The sequence below is a fragment of the Strigops habroptila genome, chromosome 10 (assembly GCF_004027225.2).
Source record: "Strigops habroptila isolate Jane chromosome 10, bStrHab1.2.pri, whole genome shotgun sequence".
Lineage (NCBI taxonomy): Eukaryota > Metazoa > Chordata > Aves > Psittaciformes > Psittacidae > Strigops > Strigops habroptila.
Window position 1 is genome coordinate 1,751,340 of NC_046359.1, and position 15,474 is coordinate 1,766,813.

Here is a 15,474-nt window from a genome sequence, read left to right on the forward strand (position 1 = left end):
GGCTGTAATAAACAAGATCTTAGAGCTGGTCTTCAATTTGTAGTATGAATTGTGCTACAAACCCCATTTCTAGAACATAACTAGATTTCAGATACTTCTTAGGAAAGGATGTAGTATGTGTGTCCTCAGCAGAAAAGGAAAAAAAGAAAAAGACAGCAAGCATGTCACTGAGACTGACACACCTGACAGTGGTCATTTTCTCCTTTGGAAAGACTCCACCTTGTATCAAACTCCACTTACAGGTATACCTTTATTAAACTGGTGACGTGTTCACAAACTAAATATGAGACCAAAAGAAACAAACATCAAAGACTGGGTTCAAGCTCTCCTGTACCAAAGTCACAAACAGCACTCAAATTTAATTGATGTCTTACCATCAGAATAAGACAGTCCCTTTAAAACTCTCCTTTCATCAAATGGAAAAAAAGGTTGGTTTGTGGATGATTTTTTGCTTAAAGAAAATTTCAGTGGAACCTGCCAGTACAAGAGTAGACTGCATTTGGCTACCTTAAGGGGACATCCTCCTCATTCCTTTCCACACAGCTGCTGAAATCCCCACAGTGTCCTGAGGGTCCCAGCTTTAAATGAGGGCAGCCAATGGCTGAAGGGTCAGTACTTCTGAAATGCATTTGCTCCCACTGCTCAGAAGCATGGCTGGACATAGTGACCTTCAGAACAGGGTTCAGCTTTTTTCCCAGGCATTGTGCAAGAAAAATAAACTTGAGATGGCAGGGAGCCTTGATAACTAGCTGAGGAAGCAGGCAGTGCCAATCCTAGTGCAAAAATACTACTCCAAGCCATAGTATAATAATGTAATAATAAATAACGACAAACAGCAAGGCAAAAGTAGTTTTGCTTATCTGATCTGCCAGCCATTTAGTATTAACTAGCTTTTGTGCCTGCTTATCAACACAGGTGAGGAAAATCCGTATGGAGCAGAAATCATCACCCCGCATGTCTGTCACACACATGCACAGATCTCTGGCCCTTTTATAATGACCACACACGGTTAAACAGTACTCTGAGTTATTTATACTTTTTTCATGCGTACTAGACCAATGCTGTCACTGAAGAACCAAGCTGATCTCCCTCAGTTTCCTCCATGGGTAAATGAACTTTAGTCCACTTCAGTCAACACAGCTATCAGCAGGTGGAGTCATCTTACAAACTGAAAATAAATTTAGAACTATAACATATGATCAAAGCTCAAGCAGCAATAAGTTTCCTGCACCTTCAAAACAAAAAATATTAAATATTTAATGCTAACATACAGAAAGCAAAAATGAAAGCTGACTGTCAGAATTAGAATACAAAAATTAAGTTAGAAGCAATTACAAAAGTAACAATAGTAAAAAAGTAGGTTCTGAAGCATTATAATAGAAAAATTAAAAACAGCCAGTATAGGGCTGGTATGCCTAATTACCAAACTATCTGCAGTACCTTACCTTATGAAGAGGAGTGCGTTAAGTGTTAGAAGATTGCTCTTTTGAAAGGTAAAGAAAGCCCATGTAAAACAGTCACAAAATGAAAACTGTCTGCATTAAATACCATTAAATACACCATGGACTCCGCCAACCCAAATTTGCTGCAAATTTCCATTTCACTGAGACCCAGGCAGTTTCACTGGTCACTTCTCTATTCCACAAGTTTGACTGTCCACTTGTACTTAAATCAAATTGCTTCCCTTTTACGACTTGTTTAGAACTTTAACTGAAAAGCAAAATGAGCATTTAGGGTTACAAAGCGTTTTTTCTTTTATTATAGTAATTCGTATACAAGCAACATTTAGACCTACTTAATCAAGTATTCTGTACCATGTTAAAGACAGATTACGCATCAAGGCACCTTGGTTTATATTGCAGAGCAGGAGCCCCCTGTGCGCAAGTATTTGTCACGGCCTGGGCTGTCCAATTTTGCTCATTCCTGGTTATACTTTGTTGCCTGCAGAGAGCATCTCTGAACCTTCCCCAGTTTCTCCCAGTCACCCACACTGTGAGCACTGTGAAAGATAAGTGCTTCCCTCCTCAATTAGAGGTGCATAGAAAACCAAAAACAACTGTAAAAGACTTATACGCCAGACTTGCAGAAATGAGAAGAAAATAAAGCAAGACTACAATACCACTACAAAATGAATGAAGCCCCCTGCCTTTACCTCTCCCATCCCTGCTAAGAGTTCAAAAGCAGTTTCGAACAGAAGAAAGAGGCAGTGCTGCCTCTGAAAAGGGCTGGAGAAAGAAGCATCAGTCCATGGAACACAATGGCAAAGACCAAGCACATACAAGGTATTTGGAAAGAGAAGATGCTGATTTGGGGTGAGTATGTGAAAAAGAACAGGAACAGGGCCTGGTTGTGAACTTATTGGCCTAATAGTTACACATGGAAGAATTCTGCTAAAACTGCAAGATTGCTACATTGAAGACTGCCAAAACGAAATAAAATGCCAGCATGCCTGTAGAAGTTCAATCTGATACCCTTCTGCCAAGCTCTCCTTCCCCTGTCATATGCCTTATGACAGAGCTTTTAGTTTCAAGACCCCTCAATGCACCAAGGAGCCCTGTTTTACTTAAAGTTGTGGGTGGGACTGTTTTGGAGATGAACTGGGGTTTAAGTGAAGACAACTTTCCTAATACACAGAACTGGAGACTGTAGAAACTGGATGATGTGTGGTGAATGAAGCCATTTCACTGTTTCTTCATTTATGCTGCCTGTAGCCGCAGATGAAAGCATCCCCAAAGAGCAGAGCTTAGCTCCTAAAAACAGTTGTGCTACCAGACTCATGAGTAGGTTTGCACTGCTTAAAACCTTAATTTCAGTGAGGGTTCTGCCATGCCCTCAGAGAGGCATGCCCAGCATAGGCACAGGTTTCAGAGATTTTACTTGATAAACATCAAGTTCCAAGCACACACAAAAAACTCAAACTTGGGCAGATGTCAATACTTTTATGAAGACAACACAACATACATCTTTGAGAGACTGTCATGCTTGCAGACTCCTGCCTAGGTACAACAGATTCAGAATAACCCACTGTCTCTTCCATATGTAACCTGCAAGTCTTCCTCCTGGGTCTTTCCCTCACCATCATGGCACTGGAAGTGAAAAAAAACCCAAATCGTCTTTATCCAGAGCCACAGAGCTTCCCCGTCACCAAAGAGTAGCAGAAGAGACATCAGGAACAGTAAGAAAAGGGAAAGGTATTTCACGACTGAAAACACACAAAAATATTTTGAAACCTTACAGCACTACTGGTGTTACTGTCCTTCACAGTTCTCTTTTCTGGCCTGCTCTTACAACAAATACATAAATTACCAAAAGGAGTCTAATAATGAAGATTTTGCACCATGCTGTCATTCCCAGAGTTCTGAATTCTGTGCTGATGAACTAGGACTGCCAGTGTATCTCCATGAGCCACTTCAACATCTCTTATCTCTTCACAACTATTTTTCGTATGTTTATTTTTCACTTTCAGCCTCTGAAGTGAGAATGATGTTGGCAGGACATCATATGCATAAGCAACTTGGGGGTTGGAACTAGATGATCTCAAGGTTCTTTCCTAACAATTTTATGATACTATAACTTCGATTGCAGTCCAACTCTGTCTACAGTACTGGATATACTAATAATGGAAAAATCCAGCTTGTATATCAAAAGTTATTAATAGCTTGCTTATAGGTACTAACCAAATATGGACAGAGAGCAACTGTCCCTCAAGTAACTGAAATTAATTTCCAGAAGGAAATGCTACCGCAGATAAGCGAGTTCCTCCCCACTCCTTATCTCCCTGCCCCAACTCTTCTGCATGCATTGAACAATCTTCCGAAATTGTCAGTCTTTTCATCACTCGGAATATGAAGGCAAGCACAGCCGGCCTAGGGATGTACGCATTCTGGATGAATAACAAAACTATGCAACTGCAGTTGATCTGTAGGGATCAACTTCAGTGACAAGTGGTATGCTCCCTAAATCTCTGACCTTTATTTTGCAGTCAAAAAGAATACTTGTAATAAAGCTCAAATTAAAAGCTTATTTCAGTGACTTATTTCAGTAACAGTGAATTGCCTTTGCAATTCTTTTGTATTGAACTAAGAAGCAACAAACCTATGTTCTTCTCTCACGAATGCCATTTCTTTGTTGCAACAGCAAGGGCTAGTGCCAAAAACTGCTTTAAAAAAAAAAAGTTTCAGAACAGAAAATAAACTTACTTTTGCCAAGAACCATTGGCTAATACTGCACCTCCAGACTTTAACTGTTGGTTAAAGTTTTCTAGGATTCAATAATAGAAAGGTATGTGCATTGGGAAGGGCATGTTTACCTTTCAATCAAGCTGGACGTCAGCCCACAATAATTTCACTTACTGGGATCCAAGCACGTCAGTTTTTCTCATATCAGACTGTTTTCATTTTCACATTCACAGCCAGTTGCCTGTTTCCCACTACTCTTGAGTATGTGCTGAGTAAAAAAGCAAAATTATTTTGTCCAACCTAATCTCTGTATGCTTTCCTCTGAAATGTCCTTCTGCCCCCAGCACACTTCTTTTGGTATTCTCAAGTACTGGAAATGAGATTCCAGCTTCCAGGGAACAGCATTAAAAAAACCCCACAATGCACAGCACAGCCTGATCCTAAAAGGATCTACGGTTCATTACCTTAGAGGGGAAAAAAAAACCAACCAACATATTTTACTCTGAAGAGGAACACTCACATCAGTGATGACCAGTCTCAGAGCCTCCACAGCTCAAGGTAAAGAGAAGAGAGCCTTCTGAGCTTAGTATCTTGTAAAAGAAGAATTATTTTCCTTTCAAGGTCTTATAGTGAATTAGATTAATCTCTGTCAGATTTCAGTCCACAACTTCTTCCCTGTCTTCTGCTCTATAGACAATTCCTTCTGCTCTGATTAGCTTTAGGTGTCTTATTTAACAAAATCATTTTAACTACCAATTCTTTTATCACAGTGTGAATAGAGACATCCACTCCAACTGCCTCTTGCATGGAGGCTGTTCAATTTTCCATTAACTGCTTTATGATTCTTCCCAATGCTGAAACTTTCAACTTTTACCATACTAACCAGCAAACTAAAAAAACACCCAAGTGGGCAGCTGAACAGGGCTGTGAAGAAACAGGCAATTTCCATGGGTTGTTTGCTATCTCAGCTGAAGTGTGGGAGAAATGGCAAGGACTGAGAATACTCATTTCCTGGTTCAGTTCAGCGTATTTTGAGCTAACTCGGCTGTTTTTATATAAGCTAAGGCGAAGAAGCATTCATAGGCTCTGTATTACAATACATTGGCTCTGCAGTCTGGATATGGGGAACACACATTATACAGGCAAGGATGCAGGAAGAATTGCTTCAGTTACTGCCTTTGTGTTGTGTTACAGAATTGAGTATAATGTCTTTACAAAAAAAATACAGGAAACTGTAAGACATGAACAACCAAGGAGTACTTAATAATGTGTTACTTGGAAGACGCTGCAGTTCTAGTTCTGTAAACTACAATTCAGCTACTTTCATAATAAAATATGGTTAAGAAGCCAGAACTCTGAAGATTCTCAGTAAGCAACTAAATAGTAATTCAGGTAAGCCTAAAGATGTTCTGTTTGTGCCCTCACAGATGCCAAACAATGAACCAAGACTATGTAACAGCAAGTTTCCTCAAGTTGGGATACAATTTCAAATCACAGCTATGATGATCTCACAAACTCCTCCCTCTCACATCCTCCCTTGCACTAGTAATCACATTTTTCTGGATTTTCAGGAATTCATCTCAGGGATCTAAAGCAGCAGAAAGTTTTTCTCTGTAGGCAGAAGGGCAGGATTAGCTTTCAGCAGGAAGGGAACTCCCTGAAGTGGTTCACCACTGAGTGGAAAAAACAGAGAGCCAGACAAAAGAAGTAACATCTGAGGCCTGGGAGAAGGGAAGAGGTGGTCCATTCTTTTCAGCAGTCTACGACCATCAGATTGGTCTCACTGCAACCAGGCCTCATAAACAGAAAAGAAACTGGGATGTTCCTATGAAATACTCTAAAGTTTCGTTTGAATTCACGAGCAGTAATAATCCAAGCTCTGTCATCAGAAAAAAACAGGCAGGTCTACAGGCATGAAGTTCACTCTGAAAAATGGTGCTTTGAATACGTGGTATAGGGAAATGCCCCTTTGGCTTCCACCAGCCTCAGAGAAACTTAGCAGTGATAGCTACTACAGGATGTAAAGATTCAGATATATTTTACTGAACTAAAATATATTCCACTTCATTTAAGATTTCTCCTTTTATTTTATTTCCAAATTGTAATCCAGAACTGGAATTATTTACTGGTTTGTTTGTTTAGCAAATCAACATTTAAAGAGAATGCTGCTGATTATGTGATAAGAAAATACTAACTGTAATTCATCAAAAAACAGATGAATAGTAGAGGGCACAGCTTGGTGAGGAACAGCAGATAAGTGAAAGAATACAGGAAAAGAACCTCCAAGAAATGTTGGAAAATGCACTTTGTATGGAGAAAGCCATGTTCGAAGGTGAGAAAAAGAGGAGGGGACAGAATGAACAGCTATTTCTATTTCATTTGCAAATTTTTAAGTTCTGTTGGACTGAGACTTTAGGTTCAGATCCTAAGACTAGGTAAAACTGAAGATCTTGTGAAATGGGTAATATAATAAATGGGTTATTAAAACAAAATTAAAATTATCTCACTAGATATACCTTTTGCTGTCTTATGCGAAGAAGTTCTCAGGTTTTCACATGTAATACAGAATGGCTGAGGCAGAATGGGACCTCTGGAGACTGAGTCCAACACTCCAGCTCAAAGCAGAGTCAGCTAAAGGAGACTCCTCAGGTCTACATCTGGTTGGTTTTCAGTATGCCTGTAGCCTCTCTGGACAACAATTGCCAGTGTTCAATCATCCTCACAACAAAAAACCCCAAACCAAATAGGCAAACAGACAAAACCAAAGCAAACAATCAAACAAAAAACCACCCCAACTTCCTTCTGATGTTTAAATGGTGTTTCATTTTGTGTTCATTGCCTCCAGGGCTCCTTTTTTTTTATCTTTTTGGCTCGCCCTCCCCAGTCAGGTACTTGGCTTTAATAAGATGGCCCCTGAGCCTTCTCTTCTCTAGACCAGTTCACTGAGGCAAATCAGAAGTGACTATGCTCTTTACACAGTGCACTCCAATTTTCTATATCACACCATGCAACACACTTCATGTACCAGTCTATTCAGACTAATGACAAAGTTTTCTTGGCTATTTTCACAGCCGATGCCTGTCCAGCCCTTGATTCAACAAATCATGTTGAATAATAAAAGTATCTTAGAAGTTGCATTTTTTCACAATATAGAAGCATTATAAGCTTCAGCTCTAAAGAAACCACATTCACAAGAAGCAAGTCTCTTAAAGAGCTGCAATACTGATGAGAGAAAAGTCAACGCTATTCTAGCTTTTACTTTTCTTCTTAGTGCTTTTAACTGCCTTAAATAGTTCCAAGTGAGGAAAAATTATAACTCTTCCACATTCTAATTCAATACTAGAAAACCCTTTTTGCCAATGAAACAGTATTTGCAAATTTATCACAATCAGAAACAAAAGTTTTGGATTAGTACTCCTTTTCTAAGGCAGAGTGAAAGCTTCTGATCCCTGCCAATGTTGTTTAATCTAGCTTTTAATAATATACTGAGTGTTTATGCTAAAATGGTGACAAACTCCAGCATATCTGTTCCTTGCTCTTAAGAACTGATATGTACAAGAAACGTATGCTAAACCCCACAAATCTATTTCATACGTTCACTCAGTGCAGACAATGTGACAGTGTTACCCTGCACTTAAACTGTAACATGAAATTCATAAACTGCAGATTTTATGTACATCTTGACTTCCAAGTTTGGGCTCGCAGCTTTCAATTTAATTCTCAGTATTCAATCTCTGTTTCGTAAAACATTTTTTTAACAGTAAGAGTAAAATTTCAAGAAGAAACTGAACCGACTGCATATTCACCACAATAAATGCATGCTGCTGGTAAGCAACTGCTTTATTGCAGTAAGCAACTTAAGGGGATGGCGGGAGGGGAAAACCATAAAACAAATCCAGCTGTGATCTCATTATTAGCCAAGCTCATTATGTAAGACCTCATTAGCCACCATCCCACAATAATGTGAATAGACCCTACGGACACTGATGGAAGTCATCAGTGATACAGAAGCTGCATAATCATATCGCACCACAGCACACTGTCAACTTAGCAGTTAACGTTCTGGAATGCAATTGGGCAAGATCTCCACTAATGCACACTGCAGAAAGCCCATGGTCGGGCTTCGCAAATACAAAGCCCCCCTCGCCTAGTAACTGAAGTATGAACAGGAGTTTGAATATGAACACATACAACAGGGTAAAGGACAGGGCGTGTGTTACACAAAACTGAAATTTCAAAACAGTTCAGCCTCTTTCCCTAAGTACATTTTATGTTACTAACATTTAATACTTCTGCAATGTGAAAAATCTGAACAGAACTTTATTTCTGGCTATTAAATGTTTCTGGCTTCATATTGATTTCTTGATTTTAGTGTGTTTCTTTGGTTTGTAAAATATTTAACCACTTTATAGTTTTTCTATTAAGTTCTGAAAAAAAAAGAAGGGCTGTGATTATATGAAGTGTAATAAACTTTGGTAGTTCCAGCTGACTTCAGGGGATTTTTCCCCTTTTCCATTGGCTTTGCCAAATGAAAGACGAGAAGCATTGACCTGTACAAACCTTTACTGGCAGCCTGGAACTTAAGTGATCATCACCTACTACAGCCTCACTTAGAAGGACTGTCAATCAGGTGAGCAAAAATTTCCTAGATAAAGTTGTTATAACATTTTAAGCAATTTTTCAATATGTTGCAGTATTTTAAGCCAGTAAGGTTTTTGGCTGGGCTATTTTGAAACAATCATGCAGCTTAGAAAGTTAAAAATATTCTCAGCTTTCTCCGCTTCTCCTCCTTCTTCACCTTCTCATCAATTAGTTCGCATTTGAATGTTACAAATATCACTTTAATGCTGCAATAAATGAAGAGGCCATTTCCATTAGAAATTTCATCTCGTTGTTCTTAACTACCTGAAAGGTATAACTTAACTGTTAAAAAAGCATTTCTATATTTAATGTCCAGTTCAAATTTCAGCATTTCGGTTTCTACTGAAACTACAAATGAGCCCAAATATTTTTAACAAAATACTTTTTTTTTCAGGCCCATGCTTCCCCTCTCCTCCTCCCCCCCCCAAAAAAAGGGGAATGAACATAACAGTTTGATTCAAGTTCTGTACAGACTACTATTTCCTCTTTTCATTCTAAGGGAAGATAGTTTCTCAGTCATACAGATCCACTGATAACACTGGTTTGTAAGAAATGCCATTTACAAAATAATACAATGCAGCTATGACATAAAATAAATCACGTAGCAACAAAGGTATTTTTTGCACTATTAGTCCAAAGATGAACATGAGTAAAAAGAATACTTTACACGAACTGAAGCATGTAACATGATTCCTGAGAAAATATCTGAAAAAAACCCAACATCTCCCTTTCAAACAAGTTATGAATATTTCGGCAGGGTTGATGTGAGAAGAGTCCCAGAGATGGTCACGTGACAATGCCAGTCTTCCAAGAAAAACTAACAGAAATTAGTTTTTCAATAGTGTAAACCCATTTAACGTAATTCCCCTACGTAAGTCTCCAGGAGATACATCTTATACTTTAGGCACACATCCATTCAGTTAAAGGGGCAAGAGTACCTACTCAGGGAAAGACAAAAGAAAAAAGCCATACTATACAGATTATATCAACAATAGAAACCAGAAACTTTTAAGCCATAAATTAAGATTTTATCAAACAAGGGTCACAAAATTACAAGTCTAACCTCATGTTCTGGAGGATGAAGATGTAGAGAAGTATTATTCATCAGCATTTGTAAATATTTGAAGACTTTTATATAGATAATAACCAAACTTTGAAAATTTTTTTTTTCCCCACTCTGGAAGGGATATCAAATATCCCAGGTGAGAATCTACACCTATCTACAAGAACCACGCTGAGCTATGATGAGCATCGAAAACCATCACCCAGCAGGCTGTGATGAAATTTCCTCTTTCTCCAAGGGGTCAGGATGACATCAGGTAAAGAAAACCACAAATGTTCACATTTCACTCTGAAGATGCACATGTATTGATGGTCCAAAGCTACACAGGGATTTCCTCAAGGTCCTGAGAGGACATGGTATCTGAGAAACCAACATCACTTCTTATACTGTTACACTCTCTGTTTTCATTGCCCCCCACCTCTGCAAAAAAAAAAAAAAAGGTGGAAATACAAGTAGAACTATAGGTGAGAAAGGAGTAAATTAAAAGACAAAAAATTCTGTTCAAAACTTGTCTTCTCCATGAAACAGTAGATAAGGGTCATCAACTAAGCTGAAGTAAAAAACAAAGAAAAAACTCCAAACAAAACAACACTGGAAAAAAAGCTGTTTAACATTTATTTTGGAAAACAAGTGTTACAAAACCATAAAAAGCCTCTGCAGTTTCAGGAGAACTAAAGAAGGTATGACTTCCAAAAGCAAAAGAGGTTATCCTCACAGAATTTCACCCTGAAAAAATGAAGCATTTAGTCATTATCCATGTCCACACAAATAGACCTAGCCTTGAAAAGTAGAGATGCATGACCTAATATCAAAAGTTATTAGTACATCTCTGGGTGAAATTATTTCAATTTATGTCATGTAATTCATTGAAAGCAGGTTTAAAAGTTTAAACTGAGGTACCTGCTCAGTGTAGTGCTACTTTAAGTCAGGGTAGTACAAAACTATACCCTTTTGGCCAGGAAAAAACTTCAGCAGACATGCACAGATCACTGGGAAACTTAGAAGAGATGGATTAAGTAAACTTTTTTGTGACCGAGGAAAGTCCCTTATCAAGGGAAAAAAGTATTAGATATACTTTGTACCTGAAAGATATTAGATTCTGACAGCTAACATTTTCAGGGTAATTAAAGCACAAAGAATAAAAACCATCTGGTTGGAATGCATGCCATCCCTTAGGGATTTACCATATTATTTGGAACGTCTATATAAATTCAATACAAAAAGTAAACCCTGAAAATTAGACTTGCTGTATTCCATGTCTTTTTCACTAAGCTGTCAGAGATGTATCATATGGCAAAATGAGAAACAGAAATACTGCTTTGGTTTCATGTTAATGACAGATTTTTTTTAAAAAAAGAAAACTGGGGGGTGGGGGGAAACACCTACTCATCAGTGCACTTGCCTACACCACTATGCACTATTAGGCAGCTACTGCCTTCCATGTAGAAAAAGATGCAATTCTTTTGTTAAACGATCATTTCAGTTTATATGCCACAATTTTTGCTTTAAAATCCATTTTGACATCTTCAGTAGGAAATGTTTATAGCAGCCTTTAACACCTGAAGTCACATTGGTAGCACTTCCTTCTAAGGAACTCGTAGTTTAAGGACATGGTCATCAAAAGACGCAAGTAACCTACTCGTCCTGAGAGCAGAGGAAGAAAGATAAAGGAGGTTTCTTAGATGAGAAACATTCCACCTAATCAGAATAGGACCTCACACTAAGAATCCACCTCTTGCAAGAGCACAAAATATTTGCCATAAGATGATGATGATTGTCGATACCACAGTGAAGATGCTCAGCTTATTGACATAAGTGTTTATACATAGAGGTTTGTCACAATGAGCAGCAAGTTACACCACTTTGCCATAGTGCGTGCTATAGAAGCTCAATATTGAACAGTCTACACTGCATCAGATAGAGTGACTCATAAACGTCCTCCAGTCAGACTGCTTTTCAGGGTGGGAGGCATGGAGCAGGTTGCCAGTGACTGCAAGAGCAGATAGAAAGCAGTGATTTGTACGCACATACGCACATGAACAGTCTCAGTTTAAATAATTTTCCAGCATCTTTCTTTTGAAAGACAGTGCAATTACACAAAAAATTGTTAACCAGCTCAAAAAAACCCCCCCAAAAACCCCCAAACCCTCCAGTTTGTTGAATTAATGCAAGTGTCAAATGGTATCAGAAGTGATAGGGCTCTGACTCACGTTTACAGAGAAAAAAGCTGCACTGCTGCAGCCCTTCCGGCATCCTACCATCTGCTCCAACCTTCTTCCAGAACCACTCACCCTGCAACTGAGTTGATAGAAGAAAACATGACTGTGCCTGAGTCAATTCAGTTCAGTTGGCATCTTCACTTAAACCCACCTTTTATGGGAAGTTTAATTTGCCTGCCTGACCTGAAGCAGCGCAGGTGCAGACATGTTCCCTCCTGCTACCTGCACTATGAGGTCCAAGAAGGAAGGGAGCTGGCACACAGAGGCAGCATTAACTCACATTAGTAATGCAGCCAAACTCATCTACCAGCGCTCTGGAACCTGGGAAGCTTGTGCATTCATCTAAGATTTGCCATTTAACAACAAGATGTTTGTTTTACATATCCTGCTGTGATAAATATGTCATTCAGCCTCCATCTTGCTTTCCTGTAACCTACAAAATTAGTACTCCAAATGACCATGGGCATAAAGGGTTCTTTTCTCTTTTGACTATGCATACCTAGCTGCACAAAAGCAGTGCATATGAAGTGCCTTTGTTTTGCCTCTCTTCATTGCACCAATAAAGGACTTAATGTATTATGTAAATACAGTGGTTGAACTGGCTAAGAACAGCAGCGAGATATGCCCTTCAGTTATGGATGTTGTCTTTCCTCTGGGGAAAGGAATTTGTTTTCCAAGCTTTTCATGCAGCTACTTTTACATGAGCACGGAATAGTTTAAAAAAATACCTATGTCTGTGTAATGGGGCAAGGCAAAGGAAAAAAGGGAAGTGCAACACAAAGCCAAATTTGCAAGAAAAAAGAAAACCAGCTAAATATCATGGGGTTAGAGTTAGGAAATGTATTTCCAAAATAAAATAACATATCCAAATTTTAAAGACAAATTAAGTAATTTGTGGTGCCTCATCTTGAGCATTTTGAAATAGGCATTTTTAAGAATACCTCAAGCACGGCATTCCTCTTGGGACCCAGAAGTTCTTGCAATAATTCATGTTACATTTAATAGACAAGTTACAGAAATAAAAGTGTTTGTTATTTGCATTCTCTGCCTTTGGAATGGCAGGAAGGCAGGAATTATAAATATTTTACCTGCTTGAAAGCTCATAGTTTGTTGTTGTTTTTCTTTTAAGCAAATTCTGGCTTCTCTCTTTGAAAATGAAAAAAAAACAAACCAGTGAAATGACAAAAGGAAGAAGTGGTGATGTATTTGGAGTAGATGAGAGATAAAAGTCAACAGAGAGAAAGGAATAAAACCAGCCAACAGTAGGTACTCGAAAAAGTAGGCAGGAAAAAGCACAGAAGCATAAGTATGAAAGATTGCAAAGGCATGGTTCAATGCCAAAAGCTATACAGGTCAAGATGTATGACATATGTTTGCTTTTGGAGAGCTAGGATTTGTTGATTCAGAGAAATGTATTTCTCCCCTGGAGAGGATTCCGCAGCATGTGAGATACAGCTCCGGATGAACGGGTGTCAACAGTAAAATAAAAGGGGGTGGGGGTGAGGGTGGAGAGGAATCATCTTGGAAGAACAACGAAGCCAAAAGGATAAAGGACAAGTGTTTATGTTAGCGCGATGCTTTCCCAGGAATTAGCTGTCAAAGTCCTATCTTTCCTACACCCCCACTTCACAGCCTGCAACCGGGAAATGACTTGGAACATGATGCGTACCTATCTTCCAGTTTCCAAAACCAAAGGGAACAAAATCATTTATTTCAACTGTAGCAAAAAGACCAAACAATTGCAAGAACATACAGGGTGTCTTTCCTCTTCAATGACAGCTTGACCTTACAGTTCAGACACTCGGAGTACATGCCCATTTAAAAATCACTTTGACCCACCTGTACACAAAGGACTGAAACATCTCTCTGTCATTCTGCTGGTTAATGAGGAGCATCATAACCAAATCAGCCAAATAATGGAAGTGACACTAACTCCTCAAGATGTCATCAACTGATCAATAAATAGTAACTTTAGACTACTCCTTAGAAACTGCTTCAAAATAACACTTTTTAGTCAGAGATTCCCCTCTTTTCACTGTAACATCAACAATCTTCTGCAGTTCAAACATCACAAACATGCTCAGCACCATTCTCATAGTCTTAGGGTTTGTTTTTTTAATTATCCTTCAGAGGATGAGTAATAATTTTCCAGTGCGAGTGCTTTTTAAAAACGAAAGTCTACCTTATTATTATAAAAATGAATTAGCATTGCCACCCTCTACTTTGATTTTCCTTACAAGGAGAGTGCAAGTGATACAAGAATGACTCAAGAGCAGTACACACACACACAGAATTTATATAGTTATATAAAGCCCAAGATTTTTCCCTGTTTCAAGGCTGCCAGTTAGAATAAGCACCAATTATATATAAAAAAATGCTGTAGCTTGACTAAAGATGTTTTCCATCACTGCAAATAAGCTCAAAGACATGACAGAAGCTGCGGTGTTCAACTTTGGTAGGAACACATAACTCACAGTAGTAATGAAATCAGAAGGTGATGAACTGCTAGAAGCTCATCCTGCTTTAGCAGTTCTGAATCATGCAGCTGCAGAGAATATTTATCTCTGAAGCAACCAAGTGTTAACATATATAAATAAACAATAAATTGTGGTTTAATAAATAAGTTTTACAATCATGATTATAAAACATTATAGTTTTGATCCCACATTTACAGTCTGGTATTTGCAGGTATTCCAGCACTTCCCCTCAGAGGCTCTGCTGAAGGTGATGAGGCTGCACAGAGATGCAGATATATCAGCCCCCACACAAAAGCTTTCCATAATTAAGCCTAATCATGGCACACGGAATAGAGTAGCACGCAGTCTTGATGCAATACTATCAGGTTACACCTTTAATACCCCTTTAAAACCAGGAAAGTAAACACACTTGCAGTATATGAATATCATCACTGACTGTTATTTCAGCTACTGAAAGCATATTCAAGCAGCTTCGTAATGTCTGCAGAAGATTTACAATTAAAACATCACTCTAAAGTAACCTGGAGCTCACTGAAGACAATTCATTTGCTGAACTCACAGATATATTTAGCCACTGGTCACCTGCTGAGCATTTTTACCTTCTTTACTACTACCAGTATGTTAAGATGGTCTGCATTTGACTGGTACAATTTCGGGTTTGTGAATATCATGATCATCTTCCTGGAAGACATCAAGTAATGAATGACCTTTGTTGTTCAACTGTATCACTCAGCAAAGTGAACAGAATTTCTAGGGGGCAGAGCTGAAGCTTGCTTATACATAATAGTTTCTATTCAAGAAAACAGTAAGAGCTGTATATGTAATTTGAAGATCTTTTTCCCTGCCACAAGCCAAGCTGCTATAGTTTAGAACAGGTAAAATAGCATTAACTCTTT

The 15,474-nt window shown here is 38.5% G+C and overlaps 1 protein-coding gene across 5 annotated transcripts in view; it reads right to left on the reverse strand.

Moving 5' to 3' along the window:
- ZDHHC14 (zinc finger DHHC-type palmitoyltransferase 14) overlaps positions 1 to 15,474 on the reverse strand; it is a 105,970-nt gene that overhangs the window by 87,300 nt on the left and 3,196 nt on the right. The gene's annotated exons all lie outside the window — the stretch shown is intronic.